The sequence below is a fragment of the Chelonia mydas genome, chromosome 6 (assembly GCF_015237465.2).
Source record: "Chelonia mydas isolate rCheMyd1 chromosome 6, rCheMyd1.pri.v2, whole genome shotgun sequence".
In the NCBI taxonomy this organism is placed as follows: domain Eukaryota; kingdom Metazoa; phylum Chordata; order Testudines; family Cheloniidae; genus Chelonia; species Chelonia mydas.
Window position 1 is genome coordinate 114,580,193 of NC_051246.2, and position 25,330 is coordinate 114,605,522.

The window sequence follows — 25,330 nt, forward strand, 5'->3', positions numbered from 1 at the left end:
GCAAAATGTTCGCAGCTTAATGAAACCAATGCTGGTGAAGTAAGTGGTAAACAGGGGTCAAGTTTTAATGTTTAAAAATCTTGTTAGAAGGAGCAAAATATCCCTCATTTATTTTCTGCTTCACTACTTGTCAAGTTCTTTTTAACAGGATAGAAGTGGAAGACAGGTTTGCTGATTTTGCTGATGATAATGGTGGGAAAATATTTCACAAATTCCTTCTGTTAGACTGGCATGGTGGTCTCATTTAAGGGTTGAAGGAAATGCCTGGCTGACACATTGGGCTCTATGGGATCCTGCCAGGGTGAACAGGAATGTGGAAATCAAGATTCAGACAAAGGGGATGAAGCAGATCAGAAAATTTAAGAACCTCTGTGAAATGTTCCTCTCTTGTAAAATTCAAACAGCTCTTTACCAAAATTTGGAAATGTCTGAATATTGGAAGTGGCAACCTTGTGGGAAAGCCAGTCCTGGTGGGATTTCTAGTCCAGTTTTGTTGTCTCAAGAAGTTCAGATAGATAGACAGACTTACAGTATATAATACATGTGTGGATGGATATACAGATACAACCTTATCATATCTACCTACATTGTCTGTCTGCCATATTTGTCACCTATGCAATTTGAGGATCTCAGCAGGATCAAAGAGCCCAAAACTTCTGCATGCCAATTGAAACTGAACTCATCACTATTTCAGACTTCCTTTGCATTTGTTGTAAGAGGCTGTTTTTCCATTACAAGGGGAAAATGGTATTCATCACCTGTTATAGAGATAAAAGCCCTGGGTGGGCTGTTTTTGGTTTGATTTTAGATGTTTTAGGAACCTGCTGAGCTGATCAACTCTGCCTTCTGATGAGCATTCTGTACTGACATGAGAATTAGACAAATTAAAGACTTGGCTTGACTCTCATTTGATTTATCTCTTTCTTTAGTTTTTAACAACCTAAAACTGCATGATGGGTAGGCAAATAAGAGGTCAGATCAGGTCTCCAAGACAGCTCTCCACCAGTCAACAATCACTCTGGAGTACATTCTATATGAACCTCACACAGATCATATAGCATATTCCATTAGTATCAATTATTAAAACACAATGATATTTTACAATAAGAGTCTGCAGAGCTAATCTAAAATAATCCCCTTATTTCATTATGAGGCAATAAACCTTTACATTTCTGAGAGCTCCAGTCACTTGCGCTATCTAATTCAGGAATAAATATATTCAAAGGTTTGGAGAATTTACTTCCATCTCTGTATCCCACTGCATTCATATTAATCAGGCTTGCCTGTGTGTGACAAGCTGGATAGCAATCTAATGCTTCTTTCTGGAGAAATACTGTTTACAACCAGATAGACACACAGATAGCATCAGGCCTAGTCACTGGATAGAGCCCTAATCTTCCCTCCTGAGGCATAAGTGCTCTGGCACCACAGATTTGGACTCATAGCCCGATTGATGCATAACTTTACAGGAACATGTTTTCCAGTCTCTTGATTGGTGCCTGTCACATTTGTTAGTGGTAGCTGGTTAATCTGATGGATACACCAACCTCTCTAAATCTGGGATCGGAGACAGGCTAATCTCCCTCTGGCAAAAGAGTGGCAGACAGACAGTGGGAATTGTGCTAATTCTGTGCTTCCTGCTTCACACTGTCATGAGCTAGCTCCTGATTATTTTTTTTGCATCCTCAGTTGTGCTTTGATGGCCCAAAAGGCTGCTGTAAAGTATGGGGGGGCAACATGAACCAGCAACATTCCGTGCTATTATTTTGAATTCCTTCTTTGATAATGATTTTTACCAGCAGAAGCCACAACTTTAGGTGAAGTGTTTTCGAACGTTTCATACAGAGGATTATCATTTGCATTTGGTACACAGCATGGCTTTGCTGCGAGTTACTATTACCCAGACTGGATCTTATTAGAGATGAGTAAAACAAGAGATGGATGAAAAAGAAATTGTAAGTGAGGGAGAGCCTTAAAACTCGGTCATTTTCTAGACTTTCAGCTGTGTGTGTGTGTGTGTATGTGTGTGTGTGTGTGTGTGTGTGATCGGGGGAGGTGGTAGTGAACCCTATCTTTAGGTTGTCTAACGTTTTCCTTTATAAACAATTCCTGTGACCTTTTCTTAAAAGAAAAAAACAAACAAAAAAAACCCCCCAAACCCACCTACGCCCCCATTGTTTGCAGCAGGCTTTTAATATGCAGCAAGGGCCTTCTCCTCAAGCTACAGAAGTGCTTTCTTTCCGCCCTGAAATCCTGTTCAGCTTCTGCTGAGATATAAACTGTTAAAAATCACCATTTCCCTTCTCTCACTTTCATTCCTCAGGAAAAGCCCTGGCAGCCTGCCAAAATAACAATGGAACACAAAACATCCCACTTGCTGGGTTCATACCACCACCAAAGCAGCAGGACTGCTATAGTGGGAACACTTTGGATTGCTCGCTGTAGTGGAGTGAGGTATGGGAAGGAAGATAGCTGAGCTGGACTCCTCTCATCCTGTACCTAGCATATGGTCTCAGTGACCCATGCCCTGCTGTGTGGGCAGGTCACACTTCCTGGTGTGTGTGTATGAGAGAGCACTGACTGGACTTCCCCACTTCTCCCATAAACCACCTACCACATGGTCCCTTTCCTGGCACTCTGTGTGGGCACCACCCAAGGCAGGTTCTCCTCCAAGTCCCAGGGGAGGGCTTAGAAAAAGAACTTGGCTGGGCTCCCCCTCCTTGAGTACCCTTGTATCCTGCCGCTGGACTGAGGCGTCCATCCCGCTTCTGGGATAACAGCCTTCTCCTGCTGCCGATTAATATAATTGCACTGTTCTCAAGTGGTAGCAGTCTGTGTTCGGACCCATCCCACTTCCAGATAATGCATGTTGAAGGGTTGCTACCATTGCACATAATGGAATTTACTTTTACCATTTTCCTTTAAAACAAAACAAAACAAACAAAACACAGACACACAAAAAACTCTATGACATTATATACAAAAACTAAGTTACAAGAGTGGTGTTTAGGTTTGCAAAGCCAACTATTTGAAAAGTAAAGTTAGGTAATAACAAATTTACAGTTCCCGTGGAACCATAATCATATGCTTTGTGATACAGTCTTTAACTACATGATCACATACTAGTTTTTCCACAGAACCCCTGCTTCATTCAGTGCATAGGATGCACACTTGGGCAACCAGAAATCTGCTATTATCCTAAGTTTTGAATGCAGCCTAAGCAATGATCTTTGAACACAGTTTTGGGCTGTAAGGTTATACACAGTTAATCTGGCTTTATGAAGAAATAGGTGAATTACAGCCAGATAGGGATCATGACTACTGACTGACTCCAACAGAGTGACATTCTGAGTAATGTATGAAGTATGTGCAGACGTGGAGGGGTCTGGATGACGGAATGGCCAGACTATTGCTGCTAATGAAGAGTGGGTAAGACTGATGAGAAGAAATCTTGGACGGTGAGTCAGTGAGAGAATGGATAACCATCACAGCCAGCCAGCAGTGGTGAAAGGGCCCAATGGGAGTAAAGCACAAAGGTGCTTTTGCAAATCCCACGAGGAGCCTATCTATACTTTAGGCACCTAAATAGCTTTAAAAATATGGCCCTAATGGTCTTGACTGCCAGTTACACTATCAAAGGCTGTTTGGGTAAGAAGTGCTGGAGAGAGCTCAGCATTGGATTAATCGAGCTATTCTTTGATTGGGCTAAGTAGTCTGAGAAGGCTTGTGTGGACATTCAGCTCAGCTGCCTGATGAGGACAGACAAAGAAAATTAAAATATAAAAGATGATTGAGTTGTAGGGTGTTGGAAGAGGGAAGAATGAACACTTAAGGCCTAGGCGGAGGGATTATTAATTATTATATTTATTTGTAGTGTGGTAGCGCTTAGGAGCCCCCCATCATCGACCAGGACCCCTTTGTGTTAGGTGCTGTACAAACACAGAACAAAAAGACGCTACCTGACATCACGTGGAAGTCATCGTACCGGAGCTGGAAATAGAATCCAAATCCCTTGCCTTCCTTTCCTGAGCTATAGGTCCTAGAACTTTCTCCCCCTCTCTGTAAACTGCACTCATAACAGTATATTTGCTCCACATTTTTTCATGGCTTTTTTAAAAATCACACTGCCTTTGTCCATAGGAATAGCGGGTTAATTTTGATTATTGCCCAAATACGCAGAATGGGCCTCTATTAAGTGGAAGAATGCCTTTAATTGGTAAATCAAATGAACGATCAATAAAATAAAGCTGAATGTCAGCGCTGGAATCAAAGCCTGAATCCATGGTGTCATATTACGTGTTGGGATTGAGTTGGAAGGTGGAGGAGAGGGAAGGGGTGGCGGTGGAGTGGTAGGGATAAAATGACAGCATTGATTTCAGCATCTTGACTACCTGCGGTGCATTTTTAGTTCTGAATGGAAGATGTGCTGTTCTTGAATCCCTAGTACAAGCGCATTATCAGCTGCAGGGGCAGGAGAGCTGATTGTCTGAATCGCTGAATCGCAGACTAGCAAGATGAAAGAAGGCAATGCCGAGAAAATAAAAGTTAACAGAATCTTCTTCTCCTCCTCGCCCACTCCTCCACAGGTGGAGTGAGGGATTTACAGTTGGCTAGGAATGCAAATAGGTTAGTTTAGGCTTTGGTTCCAGCCACACTACCAGTGTAAGTGCCCTGTCTGCCATGGTGAGGTGTGCAGTAACACACCTTCCATTGCTAGTCTGGACAGGACAACGCAGTTCTAAGACTGCGTCAGGGATGAGTGGACGTAAGATTTTCACAAACGATTCGTGATTTTGGTTGCCTCCATTTTCGAGTCCTCAACAGGACACTTTAGAAGGGCTTGATTTTCAGAAAGTGCTGAGCAGGGGGCCTAACCTTAAAAGAAATAGAGAGCAGAGGATCACCACAGGCACAGAAAGGCTTCTGACTGTCACCGGCTATAGCTCTCTCTCTCTTTCTCACAGGGTCCGAATACCTCTTGCATGTGCTAGGCATTGCATTCTTGTCAGCCTGCCATGCCCATTCACTTTGCTGGAGGGTGAATAAGGAAGCCTCATACTCAGTAGCCCTCCTGATGACTCAGTGCTGGTCAAACAAAACCCTCAGCAACCTTGCTCATGCTCACGCTCCTAATTCCCTGTATATTGGTCCATACACAGCACATGCATTTGAAGAGTGTTTACTGAAGGAGGAAAAACATGTAATCCTAGCAGACTGCCCACTGGACAGGAAAGTATGAAAGTCCCCTCCCAAGGTAATATCTATTTTTGAAGGACATTGTAAGAAACAGGAAGGAACTTGTTTTCCATATAAAGAAAAGGAGGACTTGTGCCACCTTAGAGACTAACCAATTTATTTGAGCATAAGCTTTCGTGAGCTACAGCTCACTTCATCGGAAGTGAGCTGTAACTCACGAAAGCTTATGCTCAAATAAATTGGTTAGTCTCTAAGGTGCCACAAGTCCTCCTTTTCTTTTTGCGAATACAGACTAACACGGCTGCTACTCTGAAACCTGTTTTCCATATACACATGCAGAAATGCATTTCTTGATCTCTTACTGACTTGGAAGCCACAAAATGGCTCTATAGTGGTTTTAATTTTTTTTTTTAACATGATGCTGTTTCATGTTGCAAAAAAGCACGTTACAGTTGCTCTATGAGCAAATACAACCTTCTCTCCCCTGAGCAGTTCTTTGCCCTGGGTGCTTTCCTCCTCCTAAATGATCCAAACTTGGCCCACTCACGTTCAAAGCTGCAATATAGTTTTTCTCCTATAAATGTATTAATGGTTGAACTGGCAATTAGGCAATAAAAACCTGAATGTTCAGGTTAATTTTGGACAGATGAGGCAGATGAATTGCGATACTGCTTTGGAGCTATGAATGGACATGCACCACAAGTTTGATTTGAAACAAGACGTCGGTTCGGGAGTGTTTATGGACATAGACAACTAACTAACTGAAATCTTTTATTACGGGAGAAAAACAAGATACTCTCTTTGCCAAAGAGGATTTCATAAAAGAGCGGAAAGCCAAACTATCTCCACTTGGGAGGTAGATAGTGATATATCAGATTATTTTCAGTAATAATCAATGTTATCTCATACATACACACAAGTGAAACTCAAACACATATACAGTATGTCAGCTATTGATGAGTAGTCAATAAAGTAATGCAGCTTCTTTACACCATGTCTTATAAATCTTACCATATGTAGTTATCAATATTAGTGCAACTGATCTATTGATCATTTGCGCTTTTGTTCCGAGCTGGATATTTACTGCAGGCAGCCTGCTGTTAGCCAAAATGTATGTGATAAACTGGAAGATTATAGGGCCACTCTATCTAGCAAGTGATTGTTTCAGTAGAAAATTAGAAATAATGATCATAGCTGTAAACAGTTTATTATGGAAGAGTCAAAATTACAATGAAATCATTCTGGCTATTCTGATAATAAAAACCACTTGAAGAAAAATTATACTCCAGCTGTGTTCTTTTATTCCTGATATAACAAGCTTCCCCAGGTAATATTTACTAAGACATTTTTTCATTTTTTTTTAAATGCCTGAAATGATTTAGAACAGAGTTAGGATAAAGAGACTTAGGTGCAGAGTATTAAAGGGACTCAACAGTGATTTGTTTCAATATCTTAGGCAATTATACAAATAATGACGAAAGAAAAAAGAATTGTACATACGGGCACATTCTGTGTATTTACACACACATGTCTTGGTGCTAGCCACATGATAAATTGCCTTCATGTGATATATTCCAGCTATCATGAACTTTGACCACTTCTCTTATACTTTGCCCGTTCTTCCTTCTCCGTGGACTACATCCAGCTTTTCAAACAGCTCAAGCTGCTTCAGACAAATGTTTTGTTTGAAGAAAAATCTACCACACACGTTTCCTTCTTTTCCTCTAAATTTTGAAATTAAATAATAATAATAAAAAATTTTAAACTGCTCTGAGGAATAGTCAGGCCTGTGCCCGCAACACGGTTAGAATGAAATAGATACCAAGTGACCCCGCAGGGCTTTGTGCTGTTGGATGAGGGGCAGGGTCCACGCTTTCCAGTGGGGGACACAGTGCTTGCTTCTAGGCCTGGACAGATTCATATTTGGGGCTTTAAATTCATGACATATTTATGCATGGGAAAGCTAGTTTAGGTAAAGATTACAGGTCTGCACAGTTGGACTCCTAGTGCAAGGGAGCCTGAGTTTACAGGTGGAAGGGTACAAAAATCCTGCCAACTGAGGGCAAGATTGTTCCTTGCCCTGCACACCCATAGAAAGGGCTGGGAGGGGGTAAGGGGGACTTTTATACACCTGGCAAATCCCAGCACAGGTGTGGGAAAGCAACCCTCCCTAATCTGCAGGTGGGTGGGGACTGGAACAGGAAGGAGAGAGAATGGACCATGCCTTGGATCTGCATCCTCCCCAATGCATCAGCCAGTGCAGCTGATCACTGGTCAAAGTAATCTGTTATTAGTATCGACCAGGAATGGTTTCCTTCCTCTTCTCTGGCATAAGAGAAGATCCAAGGTGAGAACTGTGATTCTGTGTGACTGTTTGGTCCTAGATCTGCTCCTGGCACAGTGCAGCTACATGCTGCCCCTTACTTAGGGGAGGTTGTACATTTACAATTTAGCTCGTCATGTTTGAAAACTCTCGAAAGCATTTCTAAGGCAGTATTTCTGTTAACTGGGTGGAATAAACCAACTATGGCTCATAACACACAGGCATACTCACCAAGAACAGTTACACCTGGCCCAGGGAAAGAATCTTGTTGACTTCTGTGGGCCTTGGATCAGGCCAATAGATAGATAAGCAGAATGACAGAGAATATAAAGAAGGCCTGGATTTTCAAGAGTGGCCTTTGTTTTTGTGGGTTGAAAACTGTGCCAGAAAAAATGGTATCCACATATTTTTGCCTCATTGTTGGTGCAAGTGCTAGTCACTGGAGGCCTGATTCCAGAGCCCACTGAAGTTGATGGAAAGACTTCCATTGGGCCGGGCTCAGATATCTAAACTGATGGTTTGTACTTACAAATCAAATATTTATTAGATGGTTATTTCTGTCTGCAATGAAATACAGGCCCAGTTTCTGAGGATGAAAAATTGCATCCCTAAAAAGGGAAGCAGGGCTCTGGCCCAGTTGAAAATCTGGGCCGATATGCCAGTTACATAATCAATCATTTATAAAATGGCAATTGCATCATTCTGACTGAGTAAAATATGGGAGAGTCCATGAGTCACAAAATGCAGATCTAAATACAGATCTGAACTTCCTCAAAAGCACTGGTGTGTTCTGAGTTGTGATTTTGGTTTAGGTGCATCTCTAGTTAACATAAGATGGGATTCTGTCCCTACAGCTCTTCACAGAGTCTCTAGCCACATCAGTTGTACATATTTGGCTATGCGGCTGCTGACAAGTTGAAAGTTAAGGCTGGTAGGAGTGTTGATTTATATTGTCCTGCTGTCTATGAAAATGGTTTGCCCCTGAAACCCCACTCATATCTGAATGAAACCACCCCACTAGAAACACACAGAACTGTCTAGGCTCCCAGAATTCTTTTCCTGCTGGGCTAAATGTAAGACCTAGGAGCATTTTCTTGGGATAATCTCTTCATTGGTTGTTCCAGAGTCCTAGTCAGAAATAGAAAGGGTAAATCCCTGGGACAATATACATATCATATTGGATCTCATTTGCCGTAAGCAGTGGTTTTAGAGTTGGTTGCTCCAGAGCCATGTTGTGGTGACAGGTATCAACAGGTGGTGCTTTCATACATGGACTTCCAAATGCACTTTCTTGGTGTGCAAGGAAATTTTTAATCTAGGAAGGAATGGTTGTGGTGGTTATATGAGGTTCTGGGTAGAGGGAGCAGTATAAGCAGCAGGAGATTTGGCCTCTGCCTTGGTCTCTGTTAGGGGTCAGTTCTTGAAACTGAGTTGCTCCCTGGGAACCAGGCATTGGTGTTGGGCTGAGATTCCTGAAGGAAGGAATTGCCTGACTCTCTGTTCCAGGACTGTTGTGTGTATAAATAAAGGAAATTACCCTTAGAATAAATCCAGTGGTTAGGGCTCCAGCCTAGGACTTGGGAGACCCAACTTCAACTCCCTGATCTACCAGAGACGTTGTGTGTCTTTGGGCATCTTACTTAGCGTCCCTGTGCTTCAGTTCTCCATCTGTAAGTTGGGGTTCATAGCACTGCCTTACCTCACAGGAGTGTTGTGAAAATAAATACATGGAAGATTGTGAGGCTCTCAGATATTACGGTGATGGTGGCCATATAAGTACCATAGAGGGATAGAATATACTCATATTCCATGACACTGATTTCTCCTGCTGTGGGAAGATGACCTTCAAGGGCCCTGAACATTGGCTATTACTGGGCAGAAGGGAGACAGCAATACTTAATGAAGAGGCAGCAATACTGAGGCACATTGGCAAGGCATTGTGGGAAGTCTTTCACTGCTGATACCTATGCTGTATCTGCTGTCTGGATAAAGAGAAGCTTCAGTCTCCAAGGCTCATCTTCACAAGTATTATACTCATTACAAGCAAACCGAGAAACATTAACACCTGCAGTTATTTTAAATAAAAATGAGTGAGCCTGAATCTCAAATTATGCACTAAGGCTCCTTTACGTCTCTCTTCTGGCACAAAGGGGCCTTAAAGGAGGCAGAAACAGTCCCCAGAGAGTACCCCTTCCATGGAGGGTGGGGCTCTCCAGCTAGCCTAGAGTGCTTAAGCCAGCTGTTCACCAGCACTGCTCCCAGACCCCAGCATATGGGTTGTGTTAGTGCAGGCCAGGGCAGGGAGAGGGAGAAGGTAACCTGCACTGTTTATTTTCTGCTTCCTCAGGCCCACTATAGGGCAGGAATCAGAGAATAAGGAAGAGCAGTCCTGAAGCTGGTCAAACTTGCACTGTGAGGACTCCAAGACAGGACTCCAGGTGCTTCAGAATGCTGGGATTGCAAAGGTAGCCTTAGCCACCTTCTCTTCCCAGTCTTTGTTTCTGCCCCAAGCATGGGAACAGAGTAACTTAAAATTGGGGCCACTAGCTCTATGAACCATTCTGGATTAAAGAGTTTGCACATGGGGATTTTCCCCTGCTGTTAGCATGCAGGTCAGGAGTTAGACAAAAGGGTTTCTTTCCCTCTCTTCTGGGTATGTAAACAATCTGACACTGGGCAGCTACTAGTTCTTTAGGTGGAAAGACTATAAAAACTACAAGGAGCTTTACTGGACTTACATTAATGGGTTATCTTGGCTCAGGAAAGAATGCACATGCTGGAATATATTTCTTTGGCCTAGAGTCCAAGAATCAAAACAGAATTGTGCCAGAACTATCAAGAGTGCCAGGATACTGCTAGAAAGCAACCCAACTGGTACTGACTGTGATACAGACAGGCAAAAGTAACATAAATGCTATATATACACTACAAGTCAGAAATCCCAATGTACATGAGCTAACAATGTGAAAAATATAATCCACATTATCAGTTATATTTTTAAATTATGCTACTCCTCCTATTCAGTTAATATAGAGATATAATATAAGGGGTGGTATCACTGCCTATTATTATCATTGCCTGATGCTCCCTGTTATGAAGATATTATTTTCAGGTGCTTATAATTTTGCTAAACGTTAACCATTCTGGCTGAAATTTCCCATGCCAGGTATTATACACTGCATAACCACATAGCAAAAGTGGTTATCATAGCTGATAACATGTCATCACTAGATGCAGCTTTCACCTTTATTTATAATTTCTATTCTGCACTTTGACATAGAGTAAATTCAGTTACCATAGTCAAGTGGAAGCTGTGTGTACTATTGAATGACTAGTGAATGACTCAGGGCTTAATTCCCTCCTATGTTGAAGCCCCTGTCAGTAAAGGAGAGAGGGGCGCTGTTGATGGGATATCAGTAAATCCCTTCCAGCTCCTTGGTTCTCAGGACCAGCCTTGGCCCTGATAAGAATTAGGGATGCTCACAGGCAGCTGTAACTTGTGCCACTGATGCAAGATCCTCAATGGACCATACATCAGTGGAAGATAGACATAGCTTATCTGAGATTTGCCATGCCCTCTCCCTGCCCTCTGCCAGACATGCCCCCTATGCTTAGGGGTCGGGTGGCAGTATGGAACCAGAATACTTGCACCAGAAATAAGTTCCTCTCTGACAAGGGAATTCTTTCCTGGCTTTGAGCCCCCTAACTGGCAGAAAGGGGAAGGATCTGCTTACAGAATCTGGGCCATGGTGTGTAATGCTGGGTACATCATCCACGCTCTCTGCCTCAGTGTCCCATCAGTGTAATGAGAATAATACCATCTACTTCACACAGGTGGTGTTAGGATTCATTGTTTAATGTTTGGTGCTTTGAGATGATCAGCTGCAAGGGGCTATATAAGAGAAATGTACCATTATTTTTATCAATGCTATTGTAAAAGACATTGTTACCTCTGATCCTATAAGCTTGTCTGTAACCTGGTAGTCCAAAGACCAAAGACTGTCATTTTGACCCATAATTAAAACAAACAAGTTGGTGAAAACTCTAAGCCCTTAGCAGGCCGTTTAAAACATATTCTAAATTCAATGTTTTCCATTCCCTTTTCTTTCTTTCTTTCTTTCTTTCTTTCTTTCTTTCTTTCTTTCTTTTGTGGTGGTGGTGGTGGTGGGGGGATCCTGGACATTACCATTCTGAGATAATAAATGTTTGAATAATAGTATAAATATTGATCTGGAAAGAAGCTGATAAAAATGAAGCATTGTTATGAGCATGTCAGACAGGTTTCAGTGTGAATGTATTGACTGATGTGCTTCATAGATTCAAATTACTGATTTTCATTGGTTGGTTTTCAGGGATTTGTAATCGTATGTTTGAAGCATAACAAATCAATTTGATACATAAAGGATTGTTTTCTGGGAAAAACAAGCTGGAAAAAATAAACATTGTGTAGAATTTTTCAGACTTCGACTTACATTTACGATGGACAATAATCTAACAATCCTACTTTCTGGGCAATCATTTCTTGGTGATGAAATATTTTTATAGTTTTAATCTTCTCATCCCAACCACTCAATAAAATAATACCTAATAACATAGACAGCAACAAAATTCCTGGCAAGACAGCAAAGACAAAGATGAAACAAAAAGCAAAGGGAAAGATGGGAGAAAAGAAGAAAAGGAAAATAAGAAATGCTCAGATACTATGGTGATGGGAACTCTAGATATACCTAAGATAGTGCCTGATCCAAACCCACTAAAGCCACTGGAGAGAATATAATTGACTTCAGTGGGCTTTGGATCAAGCCAACAGATGGAAAAGAAGAGAGAGTGTAAAGATTTAGAGAGTGGATTTTCAGAAGTGGCCTTTGTTCTTGTGGGTTGAAAATTGTGCCAGGAAAAATTGTTCCTGCCTTTTTTTGCATTCAGAATGTATTGCAAATGCAAATGCTAGTAACAGGAGGCCCGATTCAAAGCCTGTTGAAGTCAATGGAGATGTATTCATTCGCTCATTGGGTCAAGCCCCAAACATCTGAAATGATTGTTTGTACCTACAAATCAGATAGGTATTCATTAGATGGTTATGTCTAGCTCAGCAGAATTCAATTTTTATCTTTTTATAAATTCAGTGGATAATATTGATGTTTATTTTTAAGCTTTCTTATATTTTTATTTATTCAAATTTTCACAGTTGAGGGAAATTATGGGGGGGCAGACAATAGTTATTTAATGAGAGCAGGTGCTGAAATTGAAAAAGTTAAAGCTTTATAACTTTGAAAACACAAATTGTCGCCATCACATGTCAAAATGTTCATAATAAATATCCTTACATTAAATTGTAATAAGTTATAAAGCAGCATTTTTCTTACTTTGCCTAGCTGTAAATTTCAATTATTATCAATGAATATATGTTTTGTTGATTTGTGTGTGTACAGTGAAATCTATGTTTACCAACATTTACCAATAAAAATCTAATTCTTCCTAGCATAGTTACTTCTGTCTACAATGAATTTCAGGTACAGTTTCTGAGGATGAAAAATTGTATCCATAAAAAGGGAGGCAGGACGATGGCCCAGCTGAAAAGCTGGGCCAATATACCAATTAGATAATTAGTCATTTATAAAATGTTAGTTACGTCATTCACATGTAGAAAATTATGTACCATGCCCAGTTAGTTTGGCCCAGTGCTGCAGCTTTTATCCAATGGTTTCAGAGAGACTGGTCATGTGATTAAAAGGTATAGGAACAGGCCTTCAGTAGGGAAGATCAACACCCAGAGTTTCTATTGAAACACATATGTGTGCATTGAAAGTGCTGTGGTGTTATTGATAAACGTCCTACAGGCATAGAGGGTTTGGGGAGCATGTGCACATCAGAATTACTCACTCCTCCAGGTGAATCTCTTTTTTCCCCCACCTTGGTTACTTCGGGGAGACTTATCCCAGGATGTAGGGACTCTCTGGAAAAACAGTTCATGCCAGCCGCCCTGTTAACTAAAAAGAGGTTTTGTAACAATGAAAGGCCTTTTATGCCCAGTAGATTCAGTCACAGACATGACAGAATGTAAACATAGTAAAGAGTATATTTAAAGTAACTGGATTTTTAAGAGGGGCAATTGCAGGTTCTAGCAGCTGGCTATTTTTGTGATTACACTTTATTTGTAATGCAGTAATGCCTGGAGGCCCCAATCAGGATCCCCGCCCAAATGTGATAGGCTAAGTCCTTTACAAATGTACTAAAAGATGGTTTCTGCATCAGTGCTTGGTTCTGCTGGAATGCTCTGGGATGCCGTTCCAACACTTTTGTTTGGAAGCCTCAGCAGCATCTTATGGCACTTCCAGTACTTGCGTTCCAGCACTTCTGGAGCATAGCATGCACCAGCTGCTCTGCTTATAGTCTAACCAGACAAGACAGACAACAAGTAGGAGAAAACGATGCAGCATAGAAGCAGCCTGATCAAGATGTTGATAGGCATATAGGTCTTTATTTTGGGGTGGAGGGATTTATTATTTATTTCTCTGTTTCCCACCCCCATAAGGTCTGAGTTAGTATCTTTCTCATGGAATTTCTGTGGGTTCTGGATCAAAAAGTAGTCAGACCAGTTCATCCATCCATACTGATCTTCCTGCATTATGTCAGATAGCTGCTTGTCTATTTTAAGTACAAAAATTTTGTTGTGTATAGGAATAAGATAATATCCCTTTAAATTGTTTGTGAGCCCTCTAGCGGCTCCCACTGTGTTCCTGATTTTAGAAAATCAGCCACATCAGTATTGTGTACATGTTAGCTAGGTCTTGCATGTTGTGTGTATTCAATACACATGGCTATTTGGACTCAGCTCTGCTTGTGTGGCTTCTTTGTATTATGCTTGTTGGGTAAAGAACAAGTGACACAACAGCTTGTTATATTGATTCCAGTGATTCACTCTCTCGTGTTTCAGCTTGTTGTCTGTGTCTGTGGCGGCCACAGAACCACCCATCAGATCCAAACTTCGTGGAACTGCTTTCATGCATTGTGAAACTGCCCTAATGGGCATTGTGCTGTATATCTATTTTTATTGGCGTGTATGTTTTTCTTGGGCTTTTTATGCCTTACGTTTGTTGATCAAATTCAGCAAAGGAAGTTTCCATTTTTCTCTTTCTTCCTGGAATTTAGAAGGGATGATTAGCGAGGAGTCTCACCCATTACTGGAATTTTGCAGTATTGACTACTCCCCTCATAATCCTCCTGCCCACTTTCGTAACTGCAATGATGATACTAAGTTGCTGGTACTGAAGTAACTATACAGATGGGACAATGCAATGTTAGTATCGGAATAACTTGTTTTCTGTGTGCCTCTGAACCAACCCATTGCTACCTAGATTTGTTTCAGCTGGGGCAGACTGAGACACTACAATGTTAGGCCAACATAAGCCAAGTTAAGTTGATCTAATAAAGTATGTATCTCCACTACCGAGTCCCTTCCGCCGACCTAAGTGGCCTGTAAAGTCGACTTCTGTACTCCACCTCCGCAAGAGGCATAGTGCTTGATTCGACAGCCACGGGTTGACACTGGGATAGTGTAGACACTGCGTTGTGTAATTCGAATGAATTGGCCTCCAGGAGGTCTGCTGTGACCACTCTGGAGAGCACATTCAGCTTCACTGCATGTCAGCCAGACACATGGGAAACAACTGCTCCCCTGTTAAAGCCCCGGGAACTTTTGAATTTTCATTTCCTGTTTGATCAGCGGGGAGAGCTCACCAGCACAGCTGATCACGGAGACTCAAGGCCACAAACGCGTTCCAACATGGAGTACACAGGAGATGGAGGATCTTGTTGCCGTGTGGGGAGAAGAGTCTGTGTAGGCAGAGCTCCGATCCAGCAGAAGAAACTCTGACACCTATGCCAAGATTGCACAGGACATGGGGGAGAAGGACTACACCAGGGACGTGCAGCAGTGCCGCGTGAAATAAAGGAGCTTCGGCAAGCATAGTAGAAGACAAGGGAGGTGAACAGCCATTCTAGATCTGCCCCACAGACATGCCACTTTTATGAGGAGCTGCATGCGATTCTCGGTGGCGACCCCGCCACTACCCCAAAATGCTCCGTGGAGACCTCCGTGGAGCCCCAGGTGACCTCGATCAGGAATGAGGAGGACACTGTTGATGAGGAAGAGGAGCAGAATGTGAGGCAGGCAAGCAGAGGATCCATTCTCCCCAACAGCCAAGAACTGTTTTTAACCTTGGAGCCCATCCCTTCACAGGACCAGTTGGCGGTGGAGTGTGATGCCGGGGAAGGCACCTCTGGTGAGTGCACATTGCCAATCAGACTGTAGAGGTTACATGCTATTATTTTTAATGTTGAATTTGAACAAAAAAGTAGGTGTAGTGGGTATCAGTGGCCACTCCAGCTACGCAGAGGGTGCTCGGGGATGGCCCGGGAATCCCCCATGGAGATCTTTAGGAAGATTTCATGGGAGTACTCTGCAATCCTTTTCAGGTTTCTGGGAAGGGCTGACTTATTTCGTACACCGTGGTAGGACACTTTCCCATGCCACTCCAGTATTAACTCTGCTGGAATCATTGCAGCACACAGCATTGCAGCGTAAGGACCAGGTCTGTACCCAGACACTTACAGCATCTGCTCCCTTGCTGCCTCTGTTACCCTCAGGAGAGTGATATCTCATATGGTCACCTAGGGAAAATGGGAGAAGTTTTCAATGCTAGCCCTTAAACTGCAAACAATTCAACAAGTAATCCACCCCGTTTGGTGAAATATGGGTCACACAACGACGCTTTCCCAAATGTGCCGTGGTTGTGGTTGGAAGGGATCACCGTGTATTGCAAGCAGCATTGTGCTTACCTTGTGGCCTGCAGTGAAGTGTATTGAGGGGAGTTTTTTTTAATAAAAAAAGATTAACCTTGCACCAGAAAGAATGTGTGAACTGTCAAGGCTAGCCTTGTGCTTTGCATTTCTTGCAGCTGAAACCTTGTCTGTCGGCAAATCCTCCACACCAGGACAGAGACTTTCCCAGATTAGAAGGCAGATAAAGAAGACTCAGGAGAACATGTTCAATGGAGTTAATGTGCGCCTCCAAGAGTGACAAGATTTGTTGATTATTTATTTCTCTGAGTGACAAGACGGAGCTCAGAGCATGGATGATTACACTGTCCGAGGACCTGGACATGGACGACAGGAGAGCATGCAGGGAAGAAGAGCATGCCATGGTGCTGTGGATTATGAAGGAGCAATCAGACATGTTGAGGCATCTGGTTGAGGCTCAAGAAAGGCAGCTGGATGCTAGAGTACCTCTACAGCCTATGGTGAACCTGCTGCCATCATCACCTAGTTACACATCCTCCTCCCCCAAACATCCTGTGTGGTGTGTGTGTGGGGGGAGTTCGGTATTCCTTGCACTCAACACCAGGGGAGGGTACAAGGACCAAAAGGCGCCCATTCCAACACCTTTGATTGTTACTGCAGTGCATCTGTAAGCCAGCTTTCCTTGTTTCTCCCCCCACAATGTTATCAGCCCTTTTGCCCCAGGCTCTCTTACTTTTCTTTGCTGTGTCTGTGTGGTTGTGTGCACAATAAAACAATGGATTGTGGAGAAAGGGCTCTTTATTCATTGAACACAGGGTGGTTGGTGCGCGTGGAGTTTACAGGGGAGAAAATGCACTGGAGGTAAGGAACAACACAGATAAGTGTCACATTACTCTGGTTTATTGCTGAAACTAGTTTTCAAAACCTCATGGAGATGTAGAGCCCCTCGATGTGCTCTTATTGCCCTAGTGTCTGGCTGCCTCAACCCCCACACCTCGGCAGAAACTTCTCTCCCTTAATTTCACAGTTGTTATGGCCCACACAGCAGGCAGCAATAACAATGGGGATATTGCTTTTACTGAGATCTAACCTAGAAAGCAAACAGCACCAGTGACCTTTTAAATGTCCAAAGGCACATTCCACCACCATTCTGCACTTGTTCAGCCTATGGTTGAACCTGTCCTTACTGCTGTTCACGCTGCCAGTGTAGGGCTTCATAAGCCATGGGAGAAAGGGATAGGCTGGGTCTCCCAGGATCACAATTGGCATTTCAACATCACCAGTGGTTATTTTGTCATCTGGAAAGAAAGTCCCTGCTTGCAGCTTTCTGAACAGACCTGTGTTCCTAAAGACGTGCACGTCATGCACCTTTTCTGACCATCCCACATTGATGTTGATGAAATGGCCCTTGTGATCAACCAGCACTTGCAACACCATTGAGAAGTACCCCTTTTTGTTTATGTACTCTTTGGCAAGGTGGTCTGGTGCCAAGATAGGGATATGCATTCCGTCTGTCGTCACACCGCAGTTAGGGAACCCCAAAGCAATAAAACCATCCACTATGTCCTGCATGCTGCCCAGAGTCACTACCCTTCTTAGCACAAGTCTGTTAATGGCCCTACAAACTTGGATCACAACAGATCCCATGGAATATTTACCCATTCTAAACTGATGCCCCACTGACCGCTAGCAGTCTGGTTTTGCAAGCTTCCACAGACCTATCATCACTCAATTCTCCACTGTCAGAGCAGCTCTCATTTTAGTATTGCTGTGCTTCAGGGCTGGGAAAAGCTCTTCACACAGTTCCTGGAAAGTGGCCTTACGCATTCAGAAGTTTTGCAGTCACTGCTCGTCATCCCATAGCTGCATAATGATGCAGTCTCACCAGTCAGTGCTTGTTTCCCGGGCCCAGAAACAGCGCTCAACTGTGTCAAGGTGACTGTCAAGGTTCCTTCCCCACTCTGAACTCTAGGGTACAGATGTGGGGACCTGCATGAAAAACCCCCTAAGCTTATTTTTTTACCAGCTTAGGTTAAAACTTCCCCAAGGTACAAAGTATTTTACCTTTTGCCCCTGGACTTTATTGCAGCCACCACCAAGCATCTAACCAATATATAACAGGGAAAGAGCCCGCTTGGAAACGTCTTTCCCGCCAAAATCCTCTCAAACCCTACACCCCCTTTCCTGGGGAAGGCTTGATAAAAATCCTCACCAATTTGCATAGATGAACACAGACCCAAACCCTTGGCTCTTAAGAACAATGAAAAAGCAATCAGGTTCTTAAAAGAAGAATTTTAATTGAAGAAAAAGTAAAAGAATTACCTCTGTAAAGTCAGGATGGTAAATATCTTACAGGGTAATCAGATTCAAAACATAGAGAATCCTTCTAGGCAAAACCTTAAGTGACAAAAAGACACAAAAACAGGAATATACATTCCATTTAGCACAACTTATTTTATCAGCCATTTAAACAAAACAGAATCTAATGCATATCTAACTAGATTGCTTATTAGCCCTTTACAGGAGTTCTGACTTGCATTCCTGCTCTGGTCCCGGCAAAAGCCACACACAGACAGAGTGACCCTTTGTTCCCGCCCCCCCTCCAGCTTTGAAAGTATCTTCTCTCCTCATTGGTCATTTTGGTCAGGTGCCAGCGAGGTTGTCTTAGCTTCTTAACCCTTTACAGGTGAAAGGGTTTTTCCTCTGGCCAGGAGGGATTTAAAGGAGTTTACCTTTCCCTTTATATTTATGACAGTGACATTTGACTGTCACCTGCAACTGTGAATTGCTCCACTCTGTCTTCCAGCAGGGCTGCTTGCATGGCATCACATTATTCCGCGTGGTGGTTCCTGTATCAGCTGTGTAAATACTGCAGGATAAGGTGTAAGGTGCTTGTAATGCTCACAACAGTGTACAGCTGTGCAGGATTCATGTTCGCAGTGCTATGATGTGAAAAAAAGGCTTACGAAAAAAGGGGCGAAAATGGCTTTGTTTGTTTGCCGTTGATTTAAGGGAGGGAGAGAGGTAAGTACATCATGGGAGGCTAGCACCATGTTCCCATCACCACCCGTGCCAATGTTTTGGTCCCATAAGGCATTGCAAGCCCGACCCAAAATTCCACTCAGCTACGTGCACTGTGGGATAGCTACCCACAGTGCAGTGCTCCGTGCGTCAATGCAAGCCCTGCTAGTGAGGATGCACTCTTCTGACACCATGAGCATAGTGGGGAGATGCAAGATCGACTTTCTTAAATTGGAGGCTTGATGTCAATTTACATAAAGACGACTTAACTCTGTAGTACAGACATGGCCTCAGACTGCTCATATGTAGTTGTGCCTCTCTCTCGACACACCTGACTCCTGAGTGCTTAGTAAAAATCACACTAATTAAGGGCAAAATTAAAAATCTCTGATGCGTGGCACTCATTGACAGCTCTCTCTCACTCACACACACATGTACACACATTTTTCAAGATATACAGGAATCCATATCATACCTCTATCTTCATGATATGTAAAAAAGGGAATGGGGGGACGGAGAGGAATTACTGAATACAGCATATGATACATAGATAGGAGTAATCAGATGAAATTAATAATACTGTAGAAACCTCATTCCTTGGCATTTTAAAACTAAATTAATTAAAAACCCATATAAAATATTCTGTAGTGAGCTGTTCTGCACTGGCAGAGGTATGGACAAGATGACCTAATAGGTCTTATCCATCTCTACCATTTATGATTGTAGAAAAATAGCCTTGGAACTCATTTATCAAGTTTTCTGGTTTTAATGAGCATATCTGCTTTTTCTTCATTCACAGGAAACCTAAATTTGGTGGGTTTCCTAACTATTTATTTAACTATCCTAGGACTTGGAGGCAAACCAGAGCTAGCTGTTGTGAAAGGAGAAACTGTGCTATGCAAAGAAGAGAAAAAGATTTGCTATTTAAATGACAATGGGAAATGACAAAGAGGGACACTGACAGGAGTACAAGGTGATTAAGATGGAGCTTTCCATTAATGTTCCTGTAGCAACTCTAATTGTTACAAAAAACTATATTCAGCAGTTTTCCATCATTTTAATTCCATTTCAAGTGAGTTTAATCTAATTTACCCAATGACTAATTTTTGGTCTTGAACAAGTTAATACATAGGCCAGCTTTTCCAAAGGGAAATGCAGCTCTTGCCACGGACACAAGGAATGATATTCAGTTGTATAATCAAAAGCCTCTTTATATATATTCCATGTTTAGGATTGCCCTTTTGTAGAAGTTGATGTAACTCTTGAAAACACTGCTTGCCCTTTTTATTAGCTCAGGAATATCAGAAAATTCTGTTAAGATCAATTTTGTGTTACGGTTTGTCTTTACTGTTAACCAGTTTCCAAGTCAATCCTTGCAGAAATGTCAGGCCGTTCCAAATTCTTCTCCTATGTTTCAGTAAATCAGTCAGAAAACAGTGTTCTTAAATTCTTACATGAAATGCAAGTCTGAAACTCTGGCAAATAAATCTCAACTCTTTTTATGCAGTCAGGAGCAACTATTTTCAGTTTAGAGACTAACAAATTTATTTGAGCATAAGCTTTCGTGAGCTACAGCTCACTTTATCCGATGAAGTGAGCTGTAGCTCACGAAAGCTTATGCACAAATAAATTTGTTAGTCTCTAAGGTAAGTACTCCTTTTCTTTTTGCAGATACAGACTAACACGGCTGCTACTCTGAAACCTATTTTCAGTTTGTACACTTTCAAAACTTTATTTCTAATTATTCAGTGTGAGTCTCAGAAAAAAAGGCAGGTTAAAGTCTATGAGACATTCTGGCTTTTTAGGTTTTATGTTCATGCTTTTTGGTGCCTGATCCAAAGCCCATTCTAGTTAATGGAAAAAACCCAGTGACTTTCAAGGACTGTGGATCAAGCTTTTCAATTGCTGTGTAAAAAAAGGGGTGTTTTGTTATGTGATTAAAATAACCTTTTCAATTTCCAGATAAAGAGGATGATTTACATTTTGCAGAGAGAAAACTGGATATGTGCTAATCATTTGATGAAAGACACACATTTCTTTTCTGACTTCCTTTGCTAATCTGCCTGATTTATTTATCAGCATTATGAATACAAATGTTTCCAGAGGTAGGCTCATAGCTGAAAATTCTGCAGTCCAACCAGTAATTTTACACCAAGTCATGTCCTCAATAAACTTCTGATTTTTCCTTCAGGTTATCTAAGAAAAATCTTAATTAGGTTGCTGTATTTACTGGGCTACTCCTATGGGGCTGTGTGGAACTCAATTTACAGTGAATTTTTGACATTGTAATTTTAGGGACTATGAATCAATTCAGTTTTACCTTCTCTGCAATGAAGAAAGTTCTGTAATGGAATGTTTGAAGTGGATATGAGAGAATATTTAATAGAAAATAGTCTACCTGACAAATATAGTCTCATTTACCTTTGATGAAGACTTCCATGAGCAGATTGAAATGTCTGTGAATTTATTATTTGAAATAACTCAACACATTTTTGCAAGCTTTCTTTCTCTATGGATTAATTGCAAACAGTTTGCTACGAATATCAATAATCAAAATTAAAGCTGTGTTGGTTTCTTCTGACTGGTCACATAAGCCACATGGCATTGATTCTTTTTTCTTGATTGGAAGAGCACAGCTCTTATACTCAGGGGAATGGCTTGAAGGAATTTGGCCCTTGGAATCTCTCAGGGAGAGGTAGGGAATAAAGCAGGATTAGGGGATTTTAGACAGCTTTATACCTTTTCCTTTCTGGGTAACACAGGCCTTACTCCAGGAATAAATATTAGGTGACTAAGATTTATTGGTTGAGAACAGAGTTTAAAAGTAATTTGAGCTCATTCTATTCATACAGAGTAATGGCATATGGGTTTGCAGCTCTAACTGTGAAGTGTCTAGCACTTCCTAGCTGGGCTCTGGTGAAGAACTTTGGGAATGGGAACTATGTCACCCAGGTATGTAAGTCAGCACCATCCCATCCACATGAAATATACCAAGAAGGTTCAATGGTCTGTGATTTTCTGCCATCACCAGCCATTGACACAAATTGCTTATGCGTGTGTCATCCTCGCTGCTAAGAGGGCAGTTGGATTCTTCTCTGACTTATTTCATTGCTTCCACTCTGGGGCATGGGGATGGGTTTTTTTAGGGAATATTCGCCTGCCTTTTCAGGATCAGGCCCGCGCAGGGAGGTTAGGTCCACCGCTGCCAACTTTCACGTGGTCAATAAGCACCCTGACTTTCATAATAAGCCAAAAATCAAGCTAATCCCATTTCAACAGAAGGCCCAAACAAGCCAATCCCTAAGAACCCCAACACTCTATGTGACTAGATCCCCCCAGCGTGCAGTCTGGGACTGTGGTGGGCCCACTGTGCATCCCTGATTCTCTCCCCACCTTGCCCCTGCTTTCCGGGAGCCGATCAAAAAAGAAAGAAGCAACAAGCTACAACAAACAACAAGCCAAAAACTAGGCAACAAGCACTCACAAGCCAATTAAGCTAAAAACAAGCCCAATTTCTGCTTTTTTTTTCGCCGGTTTGGCATGTCTGATAAGGCCACAAGCAGTGTCTGTCCCATGCAATATACACCATTTGCAGTATGAATATTCAAGTGGGTGAGCTTGTAGTTCTCTGTCTGTGAGCATTTGGGTGAGAAGAGCTTGATCTGTGGAAAGCAAACCCATAAAATGTGCTGAGACAGAACAAATTAATGTTGACATTCAAGCAAACCCCCAAGCAAAAAAATGTGGGCATGGTTTGCCTAGCTCTAATTTTGGAAAATTTTCAAGTGATTTTTCCCATCATAAATTTATAAGGGGCAATTTTTATCAAACAAAATAAATAAGTGACAAGGGGGCTGGGGGGGGGGGCGGGAGGAAGGAGAAAAGAAAAAAACAAAAAGTGTAGGAAAACAAAGGAAAGATCCTGCACTTCCAGTTTTGCTGGGAGGCCACTGAGGCTTAGGCGACATCCAGCTGGAAATTCTAGCACAGCAAGAGCAGAAGCTACCAATTTTTGGTTGTTCTTTTCCCCACTTTCTCAAAGCTACATATTTCGCCTCATTTTGGAATCTGTGCTGTGATGTGCAAGGGACATTAGACGCTGTTAGTCCAAAAAGACCTGGGTTAAAGCGGCCTCTGCCTGAGCCTGCCTGACTATAGCATTTTAAGAAGCTGCAGTGAAGAATGCCTGGAGTATTATCTAGTCCCATTTTTAAGGCCCCTTAAAAACAGGTTTGAGAAAAATGAAATCCTATTTTAAGATTTCCATTAGAGACCTGGAATCCCAGGAGCGAGAGATGTCTGGATTCTGTGACACTGTAGGCTCTGCATCTCTCAGAGGAGCTGGGCATAGCTTTGAACGCACCTCCACATAATCAGCTGGGCTTTAGGGATCACAATGCATTCCACCACCCCCAGCCCCAGCAGCACTGATGTGGTCCAAAACTCCCATGCTTGTATTATGCTTCTCTTAGAAATGATTACAAAATGAGACACTCAGGGATCAGCAGTTTATTAGGCACTTGTAGGCTGGGGAAACTGGCTAGGTATGCGTGGCACTTACAGATACGACAAGGTGTTTGTAATATTTACTGCAAGTATGTGCCATATTGGTGTCCCTTTCCTCTGGAAATCTGCTCAAAATGAATTGTTTTACTTATTTGGAACAGAACATAATTATGCACAGTGCATAATGTGCATTCAGTTAGATAAAGCAAGCAGTATAATCCGGTGGGTGCTTTAATGTAATGTCCAAGTCATGCATTTGGACACTCAAATTGGCACTTAGGTGCATAAACCATGCATTTACATGTCTAAGTAGCAATTTGAGCATCCAGATGTGGGATTAAGTTCCCCATGTTTGAAAATGGAGCCCTGTCTGTTAACTGTGTATATTGTTATCCACTGACTACATAGCTCAAATACGCAGAAATAACATATCAGAGGATTAAATGAGCAAGCACGTACCAAGTTGTTTGTTATGTAGCTCAGCAGTGCAATGTGTGTTTGCAGTCTTGAGTGGCTAGATAAAGAGAATACGTGCATAAACTTATTTTCACACAAATATTTTAGATACCTAAAATCTATGCTAAATATATCTGCTGGAGAATGTCTGTACTAAAGTAGAACTGAAAAATTTCCTTTGTGTGGGTGTGTCTTCTCACACTGCCTACATTTAGCCATCTTGAGAGGGCTCTTCTCCCTCCAAGGAACAGCAGTATACACATGATTCTATTCACCGCACCTAAGACTGTCACTCTCTGAGAAAAGACCTATAGGAAGCGACTGAACATAAATGCTGGTTTCCAGGAGACCTTCTTTTCATTATGAGACTGATAGATAAGATCAGCATTGTCAAGGCCCCTTGTAATACCCAAACAGTAATTTCTCAGTTTTACTGCTGCCATATGAAGAGCAGGCTCTACATCCCAATACTACTCCCCACTCATCATGTCATCAGTGTCATGCTAGGGTCTTATTTACAGTATTTCCATGTGATCAGAAGAATCATGATTAAGATGAGGAATATGTTTGCATAAGAGAGAAAGCAAGGGAGAGAGTGACAGACAGAGGCTCACCCGTGGATTAACACTCTCAAATTAAATGATAAAATGTGCTTGGAATAAAAAGAATTCTCACTGGGAATTTACCCAAGCTCAAGCCCATATGTTACTGGCTAATGATTTCACACCTTTGCCTGCTAGGGTAATTAGACACTACTACACCTATTTTTCTTGCTACTGTGTCATAATAGTCGTTAAGCAATTATGGGTTATTTTGAGATCACCCCAAATATAGGAGGCTCTTGGGAATAGCTCTTTGGCACTCTGAAAACTGATTTTACCGGCAAGTCCAAGCCACACAACCATTTTGCACCAGAGAGATGTTGTTGGTTGTTTAAGGACACAGGATACATTTTTACATGTTGTGGCTGGATTTAGTATTAATGAAAACAAAGGGTCTGATTTTTACTGTGGCACACTGTTTTTT

The 25,330-nt window shown here is 42.0% G+C and overlaps 1 long non-coding RNA gene across 1 annotated transcript; it reads right to left on the reverse strand.

The window, feature by feature from the left end:
• Positions 1-11,300: 11,300 nt before the first annotated feature.
• Positions 11,301-15,304, reverse strand: LOC122466396. Its single transcript, XR_006291835.1, has 3 exons — positions 15,260-15,304; positions 13,403-13,509; positions 11,301-11,411 (listed from the first exon to the last, which is right to left on the reverse strand). It is a non-coding gene; the product is annotated as an uncharacterized LOC122466396 (long non-coding RNA).
• Between the last annotated feature and the right edge of the window lie 10,026 nt (positions 15,305-25,330).